Genomic DNA, 20,036 nt, shown 5'->3' on the forward strand with positions numbered 1-20,036 from the left:
AAAGGGTATTTTTAGTTATTATGTCAAGCTACAAAGGCATGATAGATGTTACAGAGTCCAGCAAAGCTTTCATCTAGCTGAAGAATCATGTCTGTTTAAAAGACTTTCAAAAAAAAAAAGCTTCAGTTGAATATGTTCATTTCTTTGCCTAGTACAGTAAGTGTAATAATATGGAATTATCAGTTCAGTTAATATTGCTTACAGGACATTCATTCAACATCATTCATTCATTCATTCATTCATTCATCATACTTGCTCTAGAGGTTTATAGCTGTTTTATTCACAGAAATCTAAATAATATTTTAAAATGTTCAAAATAATTGGTGGTTTAACTTGTTTTTTATTACTTGTTTTTGCTACTCCAGAACAAGAAGCTTGGTTTATTATACTCAAGGTTAATCATATGTTTATTGCTTGCAGTCATGACACACATTTATTGTACTATTTTGTGCTGTTTGTTTATGCTCTGCAAATCATGGCTATGGTAACAACTGGAATAGAACAGTTTGAAGTTGAACACGTTATTTAGTTGAATTATTTACAGTTGCACAGTAGCACACACATTTTCAAGGATGGGTTCAATATGATTGTCATTTTTGGCATGACATTTAATATGACAACCATTCTGTCACCTTAAAGGGATAGTTGACCAAAATAAGCATTTTACAAGAAGTAAATGAGGCATCATGGTCCATTCAGTCAATCATAATCAATATCCGGTTTTGTTCTAGCACCAGCCATGGCCGAAGAAAGAAGCCAAAGTGGTGTATTGATTCAGATCCAGATTTTTATTCCACTTAATGCAGGTTGAAAACGGGAAAAGACCGCTGACTATCCACCAGGTTGTGTCTTTAGGCATACATGGTCAGTTGAAGCCACTGTGTGTATATAGTGTAGAAAGCAGGAAACTTGTTAGTGTAAATATACAGTCATCGGTACAAAATATGACCAAATATGTACAAATAATAATGCAAATATGATTAAAAATTTATGCTGCTTGAAAATCTTTATTCTGTTAATATCCAATAACACAATTGTAAGGAAAAAAAGATGCTGCCTCAAAAATATTGAGCTTGATCATGCCATCTCCATCCTTTTAAAAGGCTCTGAATGTCCCTGTAAAACAGAATCTCTTTTATACTACAAGTATCCTCATCGCTACAAACTCACATCTTAAAATCTGTGGCTCAGTGGTAGAGCATTTGCGTTAGCAGCGCAAAATGTTGTAGGTTCAGTTCCCAGGGAAACACACATACTGGTAAGAAATGTATAGCCTGAATGCACTGTAATGTCGCTCTTGGTATAAAAAGCGTCTGCTAAATACGTAAATGTGAACAGAAAAGACCATCACATTTACTGACATTCCCTCAAGTCCCCACTAAGCAGATAATGTAGCTGTCAAAATCCAGCTCCATGGGTTTGTTGCGTATATCGCATGCAAATAATAACATACAGCTGGTTGTTGAGTTGACAACCTGAGGGACAGAGAAATATCTCAGGGCTCAGCCCAGTAAGAGCATTCCTCATCTCAAAACTGCTGATCGTACTGATTTGTCTGTGTCAAAACGTGTGAACACCAGCTGAAAATATTGTACAGAGAAACCGTATGACTTTGGCTTTATCATTTGTTGTAATAGGTATTTACAAACTGAACATGAACTGGACATGCTTTATAAAGGCGAAAACAGTGGCATACCTTCCACTTTTTTTTAATCTTGTTCCATAAGTGTTTAAACTCTTGCAGGTTTAGGTGGCCTGTTCCATCAGTCTAATGTGTCGTGGTTAAGTTACATTGCTGAGCCTTTGTACAGCTGTGCCATTGTGCATGTGACAAATTTTGAACTTGAAATAACAAAACTATTTGTGACAAATTATCCAGGCAACAAGGGGCACCATTCACATGCTTGAAAAAAGTAATTTCAATCTACAGAGAGGAAGATGGGAGAGGGATGTGTAGCGGTGCGTTCCAAATGGGCCCTTCAGAGTGAAAACAATCATGGCCGTCATATTGAAGGGTCATTCCAAACTGAAGTGCTCAAAACTGCGCCACTTCAAAGGGCCCTTCGGAATAGAAGGATTTCGAAGGGTACAGCTGATGGACACTTTCGGCGTCCCCATGATCCTTTGCACAGGGAAGTTATGTTTGGCATCACAGTTTTCAACTTCACCTATAAATGTATGTACTGTATAGTATTTTTTCTGTACTACTGTAATATATTATACGAGTTAGATTTTGGTACATTATTATGGTCAAAACGACATTGTACTTCAACAAAAATACTTTTTCTGCTACCTTTTATCAGTCCATTCAAATGTTTCAAATATATAGACACCCAATATACATTACAAATAACATATACATTACATATACAAACTATACACTGGGGGTCAACCAGCATTATAGGATTAAATGAGTTGCACTCAATGTCCACACATATATTTTTGGACCATTATAAATGCCTGTTACTTCTTTTCCAAATAGTGCATTATTATGGGAGTGATTTTGGGCATGATCATAGTTTGTTTATTCATTTGCTGGTTTAGGCTGAGTAATGATTTTTTCTTCCATGTTCTTACCTAAATTTTTTAGTAGGCAACCATTTTACAAACCCATTTTTTTTGGTTGCCAGATTTCAGTCTTTTTTCATACTACCACTGATCATCTAGTGGCTCTTGTTTTCTTTGCTTTAGAAACTGTTAAGGTGCAGTCCACATTAACCATTGTTCAGTGAATTTTCGAGGTGGTCAGTATCCAATAATTTCAAAGTTATCTATGCGATTATGAATTTCATTTGAAGGCAAAAGTTTTTCCCATGCAGATTTCCCAACAGGTTAAAGTGGTCCATGTGAAAGTCGCTGTGATTGTGAATTCGCACTGACCAACAGAAAGCTGCTGTTGTCTCTATGCTATTCGCCAATAGCACAGAGTGTATTGAAGCACTAATCACATGGAATGGATAGATAACCAAAAACCCTACAGACATGAGAGAATACAAAAGAGAATCACTAGCAGCGCAATAGATTTTACTCACGTTTGGCAACCACTCTATTAGGGATATGCCGTTATCAAATTTTCCTGTTGCGATTAATTGATAATGTTTTGTCACGGTATGCGATATTATTACGGTATGAAATTAAGCTTTTAAAAAAAGTGGTCATAATACCAGTATAACAGGTTAACTAACTTTTTTTTTATAACAAAAATAACTACACATTTGAATACAATAACAGCAATACCAAAAAATATATTTAAAATAAAAAGTTTTACACCGATTAAAGTGCAAAAGCAGTATAAAGACCCCATAGGTACCACTTTCCAATAAGACGTCATTATTAACCGTAGTTAACCTGCAGTAACAGTCACAATGAGCAATCGCTACCTTTGCTACAGAAGTTATTAATCTTTGTTGTAAAAAAATTCAAGTCTTAGCTTATGTTAGCTCATTTAATAGCAAAGTTGCAACTTCGAATTACAAATGTGTTATTAAATACTGGAATAACCTAAGATGAAATGTCAGCAGAATTTCTCTTTTTGGCAGTTTTTTTGTTAATAATGAAAGCCCTAATGTAAAGTGTTAATGGACAATAGAGAATCAAAACACTTTCAAACAATTTCTAGGCATGTTGTAGTCCATATTAAAATGGAAAAAATTTTATGGCAAATATATAAATATTAATTTTATATTATTTAAATGTTTAGAAAGTAGCAGCTGCTTTTATTTATGGGGGTTTCCAGGGTCAGGGCTGCATTTTCTGCAGTTTTAGCGCCATCTCTGTCAGAGAGTGCATGTGCTTTTCATTCAGGCGCGTCTCCAGTGTTGTTCCCCCATGTGCTTCTCATCCCGTGCTGTTTACCATCAGAGCGCACCACGCATCTTTAAGCAGCATGACAGCGGTGTTGTGCATTTTTTGACCACTTGATGGGAAAAGTAGACTTAAAATGCATTCCAACCTTCGGAATAATTTGTAATATAATGAATTATTCTCGGTATTTAGGAAGTGCCCACGATAACAATACCGTGCATATTCATTACCGCGATGTATCGCATTACCGAATATCGGCACATGTCTACACTCTATTAAGGACAGTTCTGAGTTCATTGGCGTTAATCTGCATGTCCTCGCAAGCGAAAGGGTGTCACAATGAATGTGAAGTGAAAAATGGTATTCAACATGTATTTCCATTTCAATCTCACGTCTCCAGCTAACTGCTGAAAGATGGCTCGACACTGCTTTTCCTCTTCAGTCTCCTCCTCCTCAAATGGCTGAACATGAGTAATGAGAATTATATATATAAAGAGCAAATCCACTTTACTCTTTGCTTATAAATGGTTTTCTAGATTAGAGTTTTAAAAATTGTCCTTTTGCTGTGGCCGTTGGCAATAAAAATACATCTCACCAAGGGAGTTTTGTGGGGATTATTATGATTTGGAGTGTCATTACTGAATTATAGTTTTGACACATACTGTACCAGCTCATGCTGTGCACATGCTGGTTGTATTACGTGAAGCACGACTGAAAAATAAAAACAGAGCTGCATATATACAGAAGGGCAGCAAATTAACAACAATCACAATGATTCCTTTCCATCTTTTAATCTTGTTTTATCATTGACAGGGCGGACATCGAATATCAAACAAGAAAGGAAAGAAACTGATTGAACCATCTCCACATACCATATTTACGCTGAGTTTTTCTTGAATTCATCCTTGATATCGTTGTTGGGATAAAGGAAAGTGACCCATTAGTTGGATAGAAAGTAATTTATCGTCTTTTTTATTTCTCGCTTGTTTCGCTTATGCAGATGAAGGAGGCAGAGAAGAAGTAATCTGGGTTTGTTAATTGCTTTGTTCGTTGATTGTTATTTCTAATTATACTTATATAATGATTGATCTTATGAGACTGTATTCAATAGACCTAAACTACTTGGATCAGTGAGTTTTTCCAATAGACAAGCATTGCATGGATGAAGTTTTTTAGTATGATGTGCCGTTTTAGAATCATGACAGACAGAGACAGGTGTGGATTTCTCATCACAAGCGTTCCGCCTCAATCTTCTGCATATATAACCATGCTTGACAGAAAATCCATGCAGCTGTCAGCCAAATGCAGGAGCATTAGCAGGTCAAGAGGTTCTTTCAGAAACATAGCTGACTGTAAAAAGAGCTTAAATATGAAAATTAATTAATAGATAGATAGATAGATAGATAGATATTAAGGTTGTCAATCAATTAAAAGTGGTAATATAATTAATTACATATTACCCACAACAGATAATTTAAAGTCATTATTGTGTTACATGAGAAAAGCATGAAATATATACTACAAAAATTAGATTTAGAAAGATTTTTTTTATTATTATTTTAAATGAAATTGAAATTGTGAATATTTTTTTATGAAATATTGTTTTATTTTTTATGAATATTTTTCTTTTTCTAGATTTTTAATTTTTTTTATTATAAGTTTTTGTTTTTTTTTTTTTTAATGAAATGATTACCAGTAGGTTGCAGTAAATAACTTTATGAATAAGTCATTCATTCTATGTTCCTTTCTTTCGATTTTCGGCTGATTTATTCAGGAATGAAGTAAATGGCTCTGTCTTTATGAGGAACAGGCAGATTCAAATCATTGGTTCACACCCCCATCCATTTAAAAACACAGATTCATTCATAAATAGTTGTTGCTTGGTGACACACAAAATTTCTGCTGTGGCTTTAAGATTCACTCTGAGGTGCTCCTGTTCTCAGAGAGAAGACTGGTGAGCAGAAACTTACTCTCCTGGATCAAAGGGGGATGGAATATTGACATACTCGCCTCGGTTTCAGGCAAAAACGCTCCGTACCTCACACATGTTGACGTTAGGACTTTGCAGCAAGCTGTAGAAGCATTATAAAATGAAGAAGTTCTCTTGGCAAGCTGCTGTTGATTGCCCTTCATCTAAAATCAGGATAGCAGATAGAACATTTCAAAACAAAGACATACATGTGTACTTTTGTGTTTTATTATAGACTATAATTAGAGTGAAATGGTTTTATTGAATATGGATGAGAATTTCATAATGCTTATTTATTTATTTTACTAGCTGTTATTATTATTCGTTGTTGGTTGAATGTTTATAGTTTGGTTTTGAACAGATTTAAGGACTTAAATTTAATGAAATACGTGTAAACAACAAAGATATGTCTGTTTATATGCAGTCACACTGACATATGATATCATCACTGCTGTCTCTTCATGATGTAGTCATACCTCGTTAGGAAACTAGGAAACAGTGGTTGAGAAATCAGCACCATGGTAATTAATTGAAAACGAAGTAAGTTAAAACTGCTAACAAATACAGGTCATTTAGCTTTGCACATTTAGTCCAAAAATAAAGGGTCAGCCAATGCTACGTGAACAGTTCTTTTTAATAATTCTTTTTTTTTAGTGTGAAGAACATAATCTTTTGAAGAACCTTTTTTCCACTATAAAGAACAGTTTGTGCATGCAAAAGGTTACACGGAACCCTAACAGAGTGTTGATTAGCATATGTAGGCTACAGTTCTATGTAATGAGGGTGTGTTTAATTGAGCGCACCTCATAGATGGGGAAGCCAATGTTTGTGAAGCGCGGCAGCACCTGAGCAGCGCTCTTTTCTTCTGCATTAAAGTGCCCCCACCACCGTCACAGGTGGTTTCTTGGCGGCCGCACTTCCAGAAGAACCAGACGCAGAACTGAGGGTTCGTACAGTATGTTATGTGACATGTAAAATGGACACAAAGAGCTTTGATTTGTGGTTTTGTTACTTTTGTGGGATTATGTGAAATTATATTTAAACTTTTTTTTTTTTTTCTTTAAACTCTTCTCAAAGCACAATCATCTGAGTGAAGAAAAAATTGCCAAAAATGAGGGACTGGCTTCCATTTATGAGTTATTAAATGAAGTGCATAGACTGTTTTGAGACTTTCTGGAAGCCGGATGGTCTTGTAAAAAGCAATGAAAACTATCCAGAACTAAACTGCTCTGTAGGCCGGCGTCTCTCTCCCTTGTCCCTTCTCAGATGTGGCTAGTGCAGCCTCCAGTCAACTCCCCAGGGGTCCTCTGCACACATTGAACCAGACAGATAATAAGGTCTTTACCAGCTTTACCTTTACCCTGGGAACAAGGTTTTTGCAATTGCATTGAAAGGTGTGTATTGTAGATATGCGAGGACCAAAAAAAAAATTACTTGGAAATAAAGTAAAAATGAAAAAAAATAAAATAATAATAATTTCATAGTAGGTGACATTTCTCTCTTGAAAGTCCTTGGAGATGCTCAGCATCTTTAACAGCAGCGTTGTTGACTAAAAACTGGCTGAATAAATTTTGTTCTGGGGCAGGAAAAACAATGCCCACAGTCTGTGGACGTTTCAGTCCGAACTTCTGTTCTTCTGCGATGTATTTGGTGACAGATGTCACAAAAGAAGGGATGAATGGATACCCGGGCTAGTCTTATCAATTATCTTTGAGGGGGTAGCTCAGTTTTCGCTTAGTCCTTATTCACTTAAGTTCCTTTATTTCTGGTGGTAATGTAAACAATAAACACTTTAGGCAAATCTCTAACAGGTGCAAACAGACATGCACGCAGGATCACTTTGCTTTGAAACTTCTCCCCGCTCCTCTTAGAAAGTAACTCTAGTTATAGGCCTCCTAAAGTGACGTGAGGGGTTCTCATCTTTGCCGTCTAGTAGGGACGAGGCATGAGTTCCCAGATGGTGACCTCAGGAATGTCAAGTGCAGTTAATTGACATTTACAGAGGTCCCAGTCAAAGATTAGAAAAGTAAAACCCTGGATAGCACTATACCACAAAGCAATTGGCCGAATATCTATTTCTACAAATCTTCAGATGTACATGCAGGTGTTAAAAAGTAAATTCTACTTAATGGATATTTTTGTTCAGTTCATGGATACTTAAAAACTTCTAGTCAACGTGCTAATATCATTACTATACCTAATACACATGCTGTAATATTTTGTGTGTGAAATTTTTTTTTTTTTTTAATGGAAAAAAGTAACGGCAGTATAGACTTACCCTTATGAGCCAATCTTAAGTTTCTTTTGTTTTCTAAAGAACTTTTATTTTAACAGGGGGGGCTATCCCTTCTGCCGGGGGGGCACATAAGCGTGTGAGTGTCAGTGGGCGTTTGGTATCGATATAATTTAACTTTGCCTATGAAACAAAGTGAGTTATTACTAATCATCGTCACTATTCACTAAAAGAAGAAAAATGTATTATGATTTTCACTGGCCCGATGCACATCAGAACTGGTTCAAACTTTACGTAAACATTTCTTTAAAAAGTCACAATTAAAGTAAGACGACGTTATAAACAAATTACGTATTCTATAATAAATAAAATAACACCAACCTGCTAGAACAGCTGGAGTCTGCAGTGCTTACACTCGTTGAACCTTCTCAGAAGAGCATCTTTCCATTCATCCCAAAATTTTCTTGTTAAGTCTCTTTCAAAAGCCAGTTGCACTAAATGGGCCTTTCGCTGATGTAGCATGCTCCTTCGATTGTCCGTGAACACATTTTTCAGAGTAGAAAATGAGTTTTCGCAAGTAGCTGTAGAAGCTCCAAATGTCAGCGCACATTTCATTGCATGCTTAGTACACTAGGCATAGCTACAAGCCAGGTATAACCAACCCTGATCATTTCTATAAACGTTAATTTCTTGCCACTAGAAATCAATCTAGCCAGTACTTTCAGGAATTGTCGGACCACAACAAATTCTGAATGAATCACTTCTGAATTAGTTAAGTTCATCATATCTTGTACGAGTTGGCATCGAAAGAAAGTGCTGTAACACACTGTGGATCAAAAGCTGAAAGAGCTTCCAATTAACTTGCTATTTCTTTCTCGAAAGCGCTCGAGATTTCTGCAAGCACTGCGTCAAAAAGTACTGTAGAATAATCGTCCTGAGCTCTTCTTGATTTCCCAAATCACCTTGAGCCTGGCCAATGCTTTCCTCCAGCAGATATTCTTGAAGGCCTTTGTTGATGGTCAGCTTTTTAGTTTGGGAGGTCTTGGCATTTCAGTGTCGTTGGCCTTCTCCCACAGCTCTAAGTAGTCAGATTCACTGCGCAATTTCATAAGGCATTCTGAAGCACATGTAACTAATTTGACTGCACTTAGAAGGTCCATGTCCTCTGACTGCATCAGTTTGTTTGGAGCATCAAGCAGCTGTAGAATCTTATACACCATGTGAGCAATGAACTTGAAGCTTGTCTCTGATAGTTCCCTAATCAGGCCAGCTGCTTCCATGCACACCTCTGTCTCGTATCTGCGGTTTCCATTAATCTCGGCTAACAACTCAGTAATGTCTTGAAAAGAATTCAGATTTGTTTTGATTATTTGAAGATGCCCTGTCCATCGCTGTTCAAGTAGTCTCTTAAGCTGCTGCCCTCAGCAACGGTTGGCTTCTTTATGAATTTATAAAGCAAGTTACACACATTAAAGAAGTCTTCAACTGCAGGCTCTGTGGATATGGCATTAACTACCACAAGATGGAGCTGATGGATTGAAGCAATACGCGTCTTGGAATCACTCTTCCTAATTTGTCCTGCAAAATTTTCTGTACTCCTCCATTTTTTCGGACATGAGAAGCCCGTCATACACCTGGCTCAATATTTTAGAAGTACTGAGCCCATTCTTTTTCAAGCTCTGTAATTATTGTGTTGGTAAGGGTCTGGGCATCCCCTTTTTCCAGTTGTTGTCATGGGAAAGAAGTGGCTCTGTGACTTGATGGTGATCCTTAACAAAGCGAGCGATTATGGAAATATTTTTCCATTCCAGTTGGGTCACATGTGCCATCTACTTTGATTGTGTACCACGAGTCTGCAACCTTTTCGGAACTATTTCTTCAGTCACCAGACTGCTCATGTTCTGTCGATGTCATTTTGAATTTCGTGAGAACTGTATGTTGCATTGCGTGGTATTGACTTCATAACCTCCTTAATTCTGGGTCTTTTCGGAGGGTATATTCAGAATAATGAGAAGGAAAAAGTCCACTTCCATCCTCTGTTAGACTATCAAAGCATCTGTGCTTCCCCTTAGCGGCAAATGATTCACAACAAAGAAACTCAATCATGTCCACTACAGAGGGAGGTAGTAGCGATTCCTAGCTAATTGGTTACTGTTAACCATCGTCGAAATTTCAAGTCCACTTTCAGCCCGTTTTTCTCTGTCTTTCCAGAGTGTCATGCTTGTAATGTGTTCTTTTGGCGCTGCATGTTTGTTAAGGCCTTTTCCATGCTCTACAGCGTGCTTCCAATCACTGAAGCCCCTTACAGTGGCGGAGTCTGATGGAGAAATTAAGTATTTCCTGCATGGAAAACAAAAATGCAGGCATCTGCTTCCCGCGGTATTCCAACCACTCCGTGGCGGTATGCCATGGCGCAACAACAGATCGATGCTGGTTTGTAGCAAAGGCGAAGAAGGAAAGCGTCTTAATTTAACCTGATTTGGTTTTATCCTCACACCAAGGTGAAAGGCACTCTTTGGCGGTCCAGGGCGTGCATGAGCTGGAGCATGAGGGCAGAGGGACCAATCGGTGTTGGTGTCTTGTCGACTAGCATGTCTACTGAATTGCTGTTGGATGCTTGCAGTGCGATTAGCATCTGGCAAACTATGAGACCGATTTATCATATATTTTCGTATATCCATTTTTTATACTGCCGTACGGTAATCTATCTAGCCATTACTGATGAATCACGCTTAGTGTAAGAAGCTCCCTGATAGGCTAAGCGTTACTAGGGAGACAAATCCTCATGCCGCCTACAAGTCTAGCCGGTCATGTCAGATTTTGCCTGATATTTTTAGTGGTTATGGTATGATTAAATCTCGATTCAATTTAAAATTAGTAACATTTTGTTTTTAAACTTTTTATTGAAATTACACATCACATTTTATATCACATTGTACTTATTTAATTACGTTTTTATGTTCTCTTGTGCCAGGCTTGGGAGGGGGGGGCTTGAGATCATCGCAGTTTGCTTATTTTATTTAACATTTACCATCGTGCCCAGGGAACTCTCATTATTATAGACTGCGAGTCTGGAGGCTGAGCTGTGAAAAGTAGGGTCCAACAGTCATTTTGTATCCGGATTTCAGGGACTAAACTTCCCCTCGGGAGGTTAAGCACCCCTTACACACGGACTCCATTGTTTTGAGGATTTATCTTTTTTCCTCATCGTCTGAGGATTTTCCTCTGTGTCCCCTAAATAACGCCGCCGACTAGCTGCTTCCGGCGAGTCACCCTCAGGACAGATGGTAGTATGTTGTGTTGTAACGTTATTTGTTTCTTATCCCCCCCCATGTGAGGTGGGATAGTCGCTCATGGTCTGTTTTGAAATGCTTGAGCATAAACTGAGGCCTTGGTGAACAACAGGAAGGGACTGTGAGAGAGAGAAACAATGTCACGTAAACATAACTAAGCAGCGGTCTGCTCATGCCTCAGTCGCAATTTTACGGTCTGTACAGTTTTGGAGGTTTGCTGTTCAGAGTGAATGGGTTTTGCTGTTTTCTTTTGTTTAAGATTTGGGCACGTGCAAAACCCTAATTTTACATGGAATCTCATTAACAGGTAATCTGAAAAGGTAATGTAAGTTACATGGATCACTTGTATGTTGTTTACAATAATCTTCATCAATTTTCAAGGCTCATAATACAGTCCATAGAAGCACAATCAGGGAGGAAATCAACAACACAATAAAAAGTAACAGGCAAATTCCCAAGAATTAAATAAGATTATAATAGGTGTCTTTGTAAATGGCAGTCTTCTACCAAAAGATATATATATTTTTTCCAATCCGTAGTCGTTGAAAAATAATTAGTCAAAAGTTGCAGAAACCCTGAATTTTGATTGTAAAATAAAAAACAATTCTTGAATGAATTAACTATTTGAAGCTGTATCAATGTAACTCTATGTGTTAAAGGGCAAATATTTTATGTTTCTACTGCTTTTGCCGCTCTCTGAACTCCTGCCCTTGAGTAGTGAGTCAGCCAGATTGTCATTTCCGTGGGCTGTTCAGGACGGCCATGTCCAGTTATCAGTCAGTGATGTCAGAGAAGGAAAAGCAGAGCGCCGCACCTGCTCCTGCATCCCACTATATGGACACTGAAGTCTGAGTACACAGCCGCCTCGCCACCTACCGGCCAGGGGGCTTTTCACGGATGTTTTGCTCCTCCGGGTTCCACAGTAAACACAGCCTGCACCACCTGCAATGAGGATGAGGAGGGAGGAGAGCGAAGATGAATCTGAGATTCTGGAGGAAAAGCCCCTGTGGCGTTGGCAGAAAACGGAGAGAGGAGGTACATTCCGAGGTCTATCAGTAGCTTTGTGTAAAAGAATGCACCAAAATTTAAGCCATTTATTCACCGATAATGTTCCCCTCTGCTAAATGAAGGCCTGTGTTCATTTTTGATGAATGACAGGTTAAACCAGCGCAACGTTCCCAGGTATCGACAATGCTTATCTTGCCATGGGACACGGAGGAAGGTTTTGGAGGGTGGTGTGGAATGAGGTCCATGTTTTCTGAACGATGAAAGGAACTTCAAACTACAAGAGGGTAGAACTATTAACTGTGTGTTGCCTGCTTTGTTGTTTCTATGAAGAAAGATTTGCAGTGATGTGGGTAGTTGTGAAGTCTACTGACTTCTATCTGAAATAATGGCTGAAACGTCAATGATATTCAACAAAGGAAAGAAATGTGGAGCATGACTTAAATTTTGGCTGCGTCCAGAATGGAAGTATGCTAAAAACATACCTTCATATCTGTTTTAACAATTCTCCAATAGCTGGCATTAGTGCCTAAATACTTACCCTAAATGTCATTGAGATGGAAAGTTGTTTCAGATGAAGATTACATAAATTGTAATGTTTCACATATGACACGCTCGTTAGTGGTTTGTGTTTTGATCAAATATCCAAAGCTTTGGTGAGAGTTCTTTCAAAAAACTTTTATAAGGAACACGCAGGGTCCGTTGTGATTTCATGTTGACTTTAAGGGATCTGATATGTATGAAATTGAGAGTTTGCTGTTAGGATACACGAAACAGTTTATTTCAAATATCCCCTGCTAAACCTTTATTTATTTTAAATGTGATGGAAGCATATAGGTGAAATTCACCGCCTGAATTATTATCTCCATGCCAACAGATTCGACTGTACTGCTTCCTGTGTTCTTGCTTAGTAGCATGTTGAGCTGTGAATAGCAACACCACATGGAGTATTTAAATATGAGTGTTAGGACAGTTGATTGCTTCACAGAATGAATGTGCTTGCCTTCAATTCTTGGGTGTAAGCTCCTTACATAAAGTAGTCTGACCTCTTTGCTGCCAAACCTTTATGGAAACAGCATTATCTCTCTCTGAGCTTTCAGCTACTTATGAAAAGTATTGTTAGAAAAGCATTGTCTTATGGTTTTATCTCTTAAGTGTTGAAATATTAAAAATGTCACTCTGCTCTTTTTAATATTGCATACTTCACTCTGTTATTGCCTTTAAGCGCTTTAATCAAACCTGATTCATTAATGCCTGGCATAGAGTCGTGGACAGCCATCTGTTTGGGCCCGTCCACATAACTGCGCTCCGCTCTGTTTGGCAGGACAATCATCTGGAATTCAATAAGTCGTTTTAGAAGTTGTGTTTTGGACAGGGCTTTGCTGTCTACGCTGCTGATTGCATTTCCCATAAGCACATGTGACTAGTTTTTCCCTTGATCATTTAAATAAATTTGTTCTGGCATAATAAAATAATAAATAAAGTAAGAGTTCAGTATTTTATTATAATATCCCTATTCCTCTCTAAAAATCTAAATGTCATGTTACATATTTCTGTCAAACATCATCTGCCTCGAGGTTAAATTAATCTACTTTTCTTTTTTATATTTCTTAGGAAAAAGTGAAAGCGGTGTTTGATAACCTCATCCAGCTGGAACATTTGAATATTGTAAAGTTTCACAAGTACTGGGCAGATGTGAAGGAGAACAGAGCCAGGGTAATGAAACGCAACAACAAAAATATTTAAAAAGTGTTAAATTGTTGGAGTTTGTTTTTTAATCTTTATTTTATTTTTTTGGTCACTGCCTTCAGGTTATTTTCATCACAGAGTACATGTCTTCTGGAAGCCTGAAGCAGTTCTAAAGAAGACCAAAGAAGAATCACAAGACCATGAATGAAAAGGTAAGATTGCTGCTCTTTGTCTTGCCCCCCTCCCCCCCCCCGGTTCAGACAAACAGACAAAAAGAACTGTTTAAACATAATGAATTGCAGACTAATACATATCTCTTTAAAAGTAGAGTAATTTTGTCTTAAATTACTTGCCTAAATGTTAGTCTTGGTTGACTTTGCTTATTAATATGGCCCAGATCAGAGTGATATTTTTTTTAGAGAGCGAGTACTAGTTGCTAGTTGCTTTTTGGAGCAATATTAATAATGTCAAATATAGGACATCATTAAAACAAATGCATTATTTACTTTATTTTAACATGCAGTGGGGTGCATATCGGTTAGCTTCAGTTGTTTTATACTTTTAAGTGTTTTAATTTTTTGTTGCAAATCCATGCTCTGTTTTCTGATTGGTGCATCCCTGGATATTAGTAATCCTATTACTCATGTTTAAGTTTCACTGAGTGTAGTATTAGCTGGGATCAATGAAATAACCTGCTGTAGTATAATATCAGACGCAGACTTGTCTCCTCAGATGCCGTTAACTCTTTCTGGGAACTCTTCTAGGCATGGAAAACGCTGGTGCAGCACTTTTAGGTTATTTCAAAAGACTAACAGTATGAAAAATTACATGGAGGGAAAATTTAGTTTGTAATTTGACTGTTGTGTGTGTGTTCAAATACATGTTTACCAGTAATGTGGAGATATAATTGGAAATGTTGAAAAAAAATTCCTCATTGGCACCTGGAATGTTTTCTGTGACTGTTATAGCTGTCCATTTCTTTTTGTTTTGATGTTCCAGTATTAGTCTTGTGGAGAGCTCCTATTACACTCACATTTCTCACCATTCTTCCTTCAGCTATCTGCATTCATGTGAACTGCCATTATCCACGGGGAACCTGACCTGTGACACCATTTTCATTACAGCACAATGGGACTCATCAAAATCGGCTCAGGTGGGCTAAAAGCACATTGAGTGTGACTGTTTAAATGTTACACATTGTATTATTGTTGCTGATGTTTCTGTGTTTGGTTTTGTAGTGGCCCCAGACACCATTAATAACCATGTGAAAACATATCGGGAGGAACAGAAGAGTTTGCACTTCTTTGCTCCAGAGTATGGAGGTAAAACTAGGTTTTAAAACACATTCTACAGTCTTGTTTCAGTGTGTGTGTGTTACGTAAAAATTTACCGGTTGTACAATATGTCCTCCTTCCCTCATCTACTTCAGCTGTTGTCAGTGTCACTACAGCTGTGGACATCTATTCCTTGGAATGTGCGCCTTAGAGGTGAGTGTTGTTTGTTTTGAGCTGAGGATCATTCTTCAGGGTATCAGACTGACCAGACCGTGATTCAGTTTTTCTCCCACTGTTTTAGATGGCTGGTTTGGAAATCCAAAGTAACGGAGAGTCCTCATATGTATCACAAGAAGCCATTAATAGTGCCATCCAGTCTCTGGAGGACCCACTGCAGAGAGTGAGTATAGGATTTTCAGGACTTACATTTGTTGCATTCAAAGATGCACTACCGTTTAAATGGGTCCAGTAAGATTTTGAAAATAGGTCTCTTATGCTCAGCAAGGCTGCATTTATTTGATCAAAGATAAATTAAAAATAGTAATATTGTCTAATATTATAAAATGTAAAACAACTAATTTTCAGCAGCCATTACTACAGTCTTCAGTGTCACATGATCCTTTAGAAATCATTCTAATATGCTGATTTGCTACTCAAGAAACAATTATTATTGTTTTTGAAAACAGTTATGCAGCTGAATGTTTTTATGAAAACTCTAGAATTTTATAGAAATATTTTTTGCCAAACTTTTCAGGATTTTTGATTAATAGAAAGTTCAAAAGAACTCTATTTATTTGAAAAGTTAATCTTTTGTAACATCATAATTGTCTTTTATTTTATTTTATCCATTTAATGCATTCTTCCTGAATAAAAGCTTTCATTTCTTAAAAAAAAAAAAAAATCTTACGGACTCAAACCTTTGAATGGTACTGTAAGTTGTACAGTTATTTTATGTTTTTATTTACAATTGAATAATTGAAAAATTTGGTAAGATGAGATGCATGTGGAATCTGAATATGCATATCTGCAACAGGCTTTTCTGATAAAATAAAATATAATGCAAATAAAATAAATAATTTGTAAAAATTCAGTTGGTTTCCCCCAACACTAGTATATGATGTGTTGCATGTTCCCAAATAAATGTAAATAATAATCATAAATATCAATCAGAGATTCGGAGTGTTGCAGTATAGCTGAAATATGAAGAATTATGCATATAGTAGCACTAAAAACACAACACCTGGCCACCTGAAAAGGTTGGAATTTCCCCCAAAAAAATACCATCCAAAAAAAAAACTGTAAACACTTTTTTTAATAGTTAGATACATTGGATATTTCTTTTTTTTCTCCTCCCTTTAAGAATTTATGGTTAAATTATGGGTAACTGTTATTTGTTCACCACACCCCCCACTGGTGGACTGCCTATAAGAGCCAATCAACTTTCTCAGCATAATAATGTTATTGTGATGTGAAGTGTCATGTTTCTCTGTGTGTGTGTTTTAGGAGTTTATTCAGAAGTGTCTGGAGGTGGACCCCAGTAAGAGGCCCACAGCCAGAGAGCTGCTTTTCCATCAAGCTCTGTTTGAAGTGCCTCTTTTGAAACTATTGGCTGCACACTGTATCGTCAGTCACCAGCGTGAGTCATGAGCTAATCTCATTATCATTCAGACATTTCATTTCATGTCAGCTTCATGAATGGAATACAATGAAACTAAACACATTGAAACCATTTTCCTTTGGCTTCTAGGACATGATCCCTGAAAATGGCTTTAGAGGAAACTACGTTTACCAAGAATATGGACCCCAACCAGGGTCATATTGGAAAGGAAAGAGGTCCAACTAAAGTGAGTCTCTTCAAGTGATTCATTTGTTGCCTTCTTCTTGGTTTTTGGACTCAAATAAGCTGTCATTCCACCTGTAAATGGCTTCTTTAATCCTGTCTCTTTTCCCATCAGACTCTCACACAGTTCCTGCTTTGGAGCTTGACAAGTTTCTTGAAGATGTGAGGGTGAGCTAAAAAAATAATAATCATCTAAAGAAGCAGTCACAAATGTGCAAACAAGCTTGAAATGTGATCTCAACATTCTCCTGATGTAGGAATGGGATCTATCCACTGACTGCCTTCGGCATGCCCTGCCCACAGCAGCCTCAGCAAGAGTCTGTCAAGTCCCCTATCGTGCCACCCTCTGTCAAAAAACACCTACGCCTGAGCCTGCAGAGCTGGAGACCAGGAAGGTGAGAAATGGACTGATTTGGAGGAGACCCCTGTAGAATCAGACTGTTCTCTGTGTGGCGTATTGCTGCTTCCCTCTCAGACAAATCTAGATGGGTGGTTACAGTCAAAGTCAACAGGATTTGCAGTCATTTAGCAACACATGTTTGTGTTAAAGATAATTGTTCTCCTTTAAGGTTGTACAAATGCAGTGCAACATCGAGCCTGTGGAGGAAGGAGCAAAAACATCATGTAAGGATTCATCCTGTTATTGCTGTAATGACGGTGAAGTTAGATGATAATTCTGTGTTTATAAAACTCCTCTCTGCTCTTTGTATAGGCTGACCCTTACTGCTAAAAACTGGAAGATCAACTGAACCGACACTTGAGTTGTGATTTGGCACCAAGTGAGTACTTCATCAGGCCCCAAACACACTCTCCACAAGCATGTAAATGGCTTCTAGCTACACAGCTTGATTTCACATGCCGTTGTGTTCTGTAATGTGTCAGAATGAAGCACAAGTATGTGTTGCATTCTCCGCTCCGAGACGCAGCTATAATGGGCATCAGCAAAGACGGTTTTGTCTTTCAAGTCAAGTTGTTCAGAATCAAGGAGCTTCAGAGTTAGTTCAACTGTCACACATGTTTATAACCTGGCTACCTGAATGCACATCCAGTTTAATCCAACACAGATGTTTGTACCACCACATGAATGCAAGAATCTGTTAAGAAAAAATAAGCAATTTACAATGTCCATGTGCATTCAACCGAATTTGTGTACCTGCGTAATGTTTCTGGTCTAGTGTTTTCCCGTTTCTGTTTCTTATTTGTGAATTTTAAAATAATTGTGTGTTACAAAAACATGCAGATTCTCTAAAGTGCATCAAATTTGAGAAAATATAGAAAAGTGAACCCTGTTAACATATGGCACTTTTTGACCTATTGCAACAACGGAGTATTGCTGAAAACGTAAGAATGGTGTTCTCTGTGTGTTTTAGATGAGAATGTACAAGAGTTGGCCGTGGAAAACTGGTCCAGCTTGGCTTCATTAATGAGGTAAGATGGTTCACTCAAGTTTTAATATACACTATCATTCTTTTTTGAAAAGAAATTACTTTCCTTTCTTTCTATCATAAAAAAAAAGTATCACTGTTTCATATTACCACAATAAACGTTAAGGTGCACAACTGTTTTGTCAACAGTAATAATAAGAAGAAATATTTTTTTGAGTACCAAATCAGCATATTAGAATGATTTCTGAAGCTTCATGTGGACCATTACGTTTTTAAAAATTATATTCAAATAAAAAAGCTAAATTGAAAACTTTCATACTGTACTGTACTTTTGATCAATAATAGAATTAAGATAAAGGAGTATCTGTCACAGGACAGATTTAAAGATAAAGGAGTACGAGAATAGATATGTCAATCAAGCGACCCCCCCCCCTTCCCCAGTTTTATTGTTGTCGTGGTTACTGTGTTAGTTAGGATTGGTGAGATCACGCAATGTTCTGGACTTTTTTTTAAAAAAAACATTTGTCACCAGGTTCAAATGTGCAAAGCACTAGTGCCAGCCATTCATAATAAAATGTTTCCAATCAATAATTCGGTTGCTTGAGGAATGTTTGGATCAGCTTTGGGCTGATTCTTGGAAGAGAGTAAGAAAGGAGCAAAGGACAAACAGTGTGAGCTAATCGAAAGAAAGAGTAGAGTCCATGGATCAGATGTTACCAAGGGAAAAACCGACATGAAATTTTCTCCATTAATGCACAAACCAGGGCCAGACCTCTCACAGAGAATACCACAATAGAGCTTGGCACTATAGCACTATACGGCAGCTTTTCCATCTGTACTACCATGGTTTTTTGTTAGGTAGTAACCATTAAAAACTATTTGCTGCTGTTCACAGGCAGTTTTCTTCATTTAAAGTCCCCAAGTCGTAATGAGAATCAGTGCTCGTTCTTGACTATAATCAAGGAATTCTCTCAGTTCATCTCATTGGTAATGTCATCTAATTTGTCACTTTTGTAAGGAATGCCGCTGTACCATCTGTGTAACTCCAGCATTTTTCCCTTTTCTTCTCTTTCTGCCTTTAATACCTGACCCTGCACAATAGTTAATTCAGCTTTTTACATTCACTTTCTTTGCTGCTGTTCCTTTTGTTTACATTATTTGTTTGATTTATATATAATTCCAATTCCATTTGATTCTGATTTCAGTGAGCTTTGCTGCAACCCTTTTTAGTTTCCTGTTAAGGATGAAGTTTTTTTATTTTATTTTTCCTTCAGTTCCTGGTGCCACTTTGTTTGAAATGTTTTTTTTTTCTCTCTTCTGGCTCTGTCAAGGGGGATCAGCCACGTCTCACTACTGTGCTGGAAGAATGAAGCGTTCTCTAAATTCTACAGCCGTAAACGGCTCTCTGAATCCTGTAACTGTTTCCTCATAGCAGAGAGGAAGCCAATCGCCAGCTCCTCTCCACCATCTTTTAGCTTCACGCACGGGACGGGACTCATCACTCGGAGGATTGTGTGCGAGCTTTGTGGAGAGGGATCAGAACG

General features: G+C 37.6%; 1 pseudogene; it reads left to right on the plus strand.

The window, feature by feature from the left end:
• Positions 1-12,082: 12,082 nt before the first annotated feature.
• LOC122144720 lies at positions 12,083-19,924 on the plus strand (annotated as a pseudogene).
• Positions 19,925-20,036: the final 112 nt, after the last annotated feature.

This window comes from Cyprinus carpio, unplaced genomic scaffold (assembly GCF_018340385.1).
Source record: "Cyprinus carpio isolate SPL01 unplaced genomic scaffold, ASM1834038v1 S000006753, whole genome shotgun sequence".
Classification (NCBI taxonomy): Eukaryota; Metazoa; Chordata; class Actinopteri; order Cypriniformes; family Cyprinidae; genus Cyprinus; species Cyprinus carpio.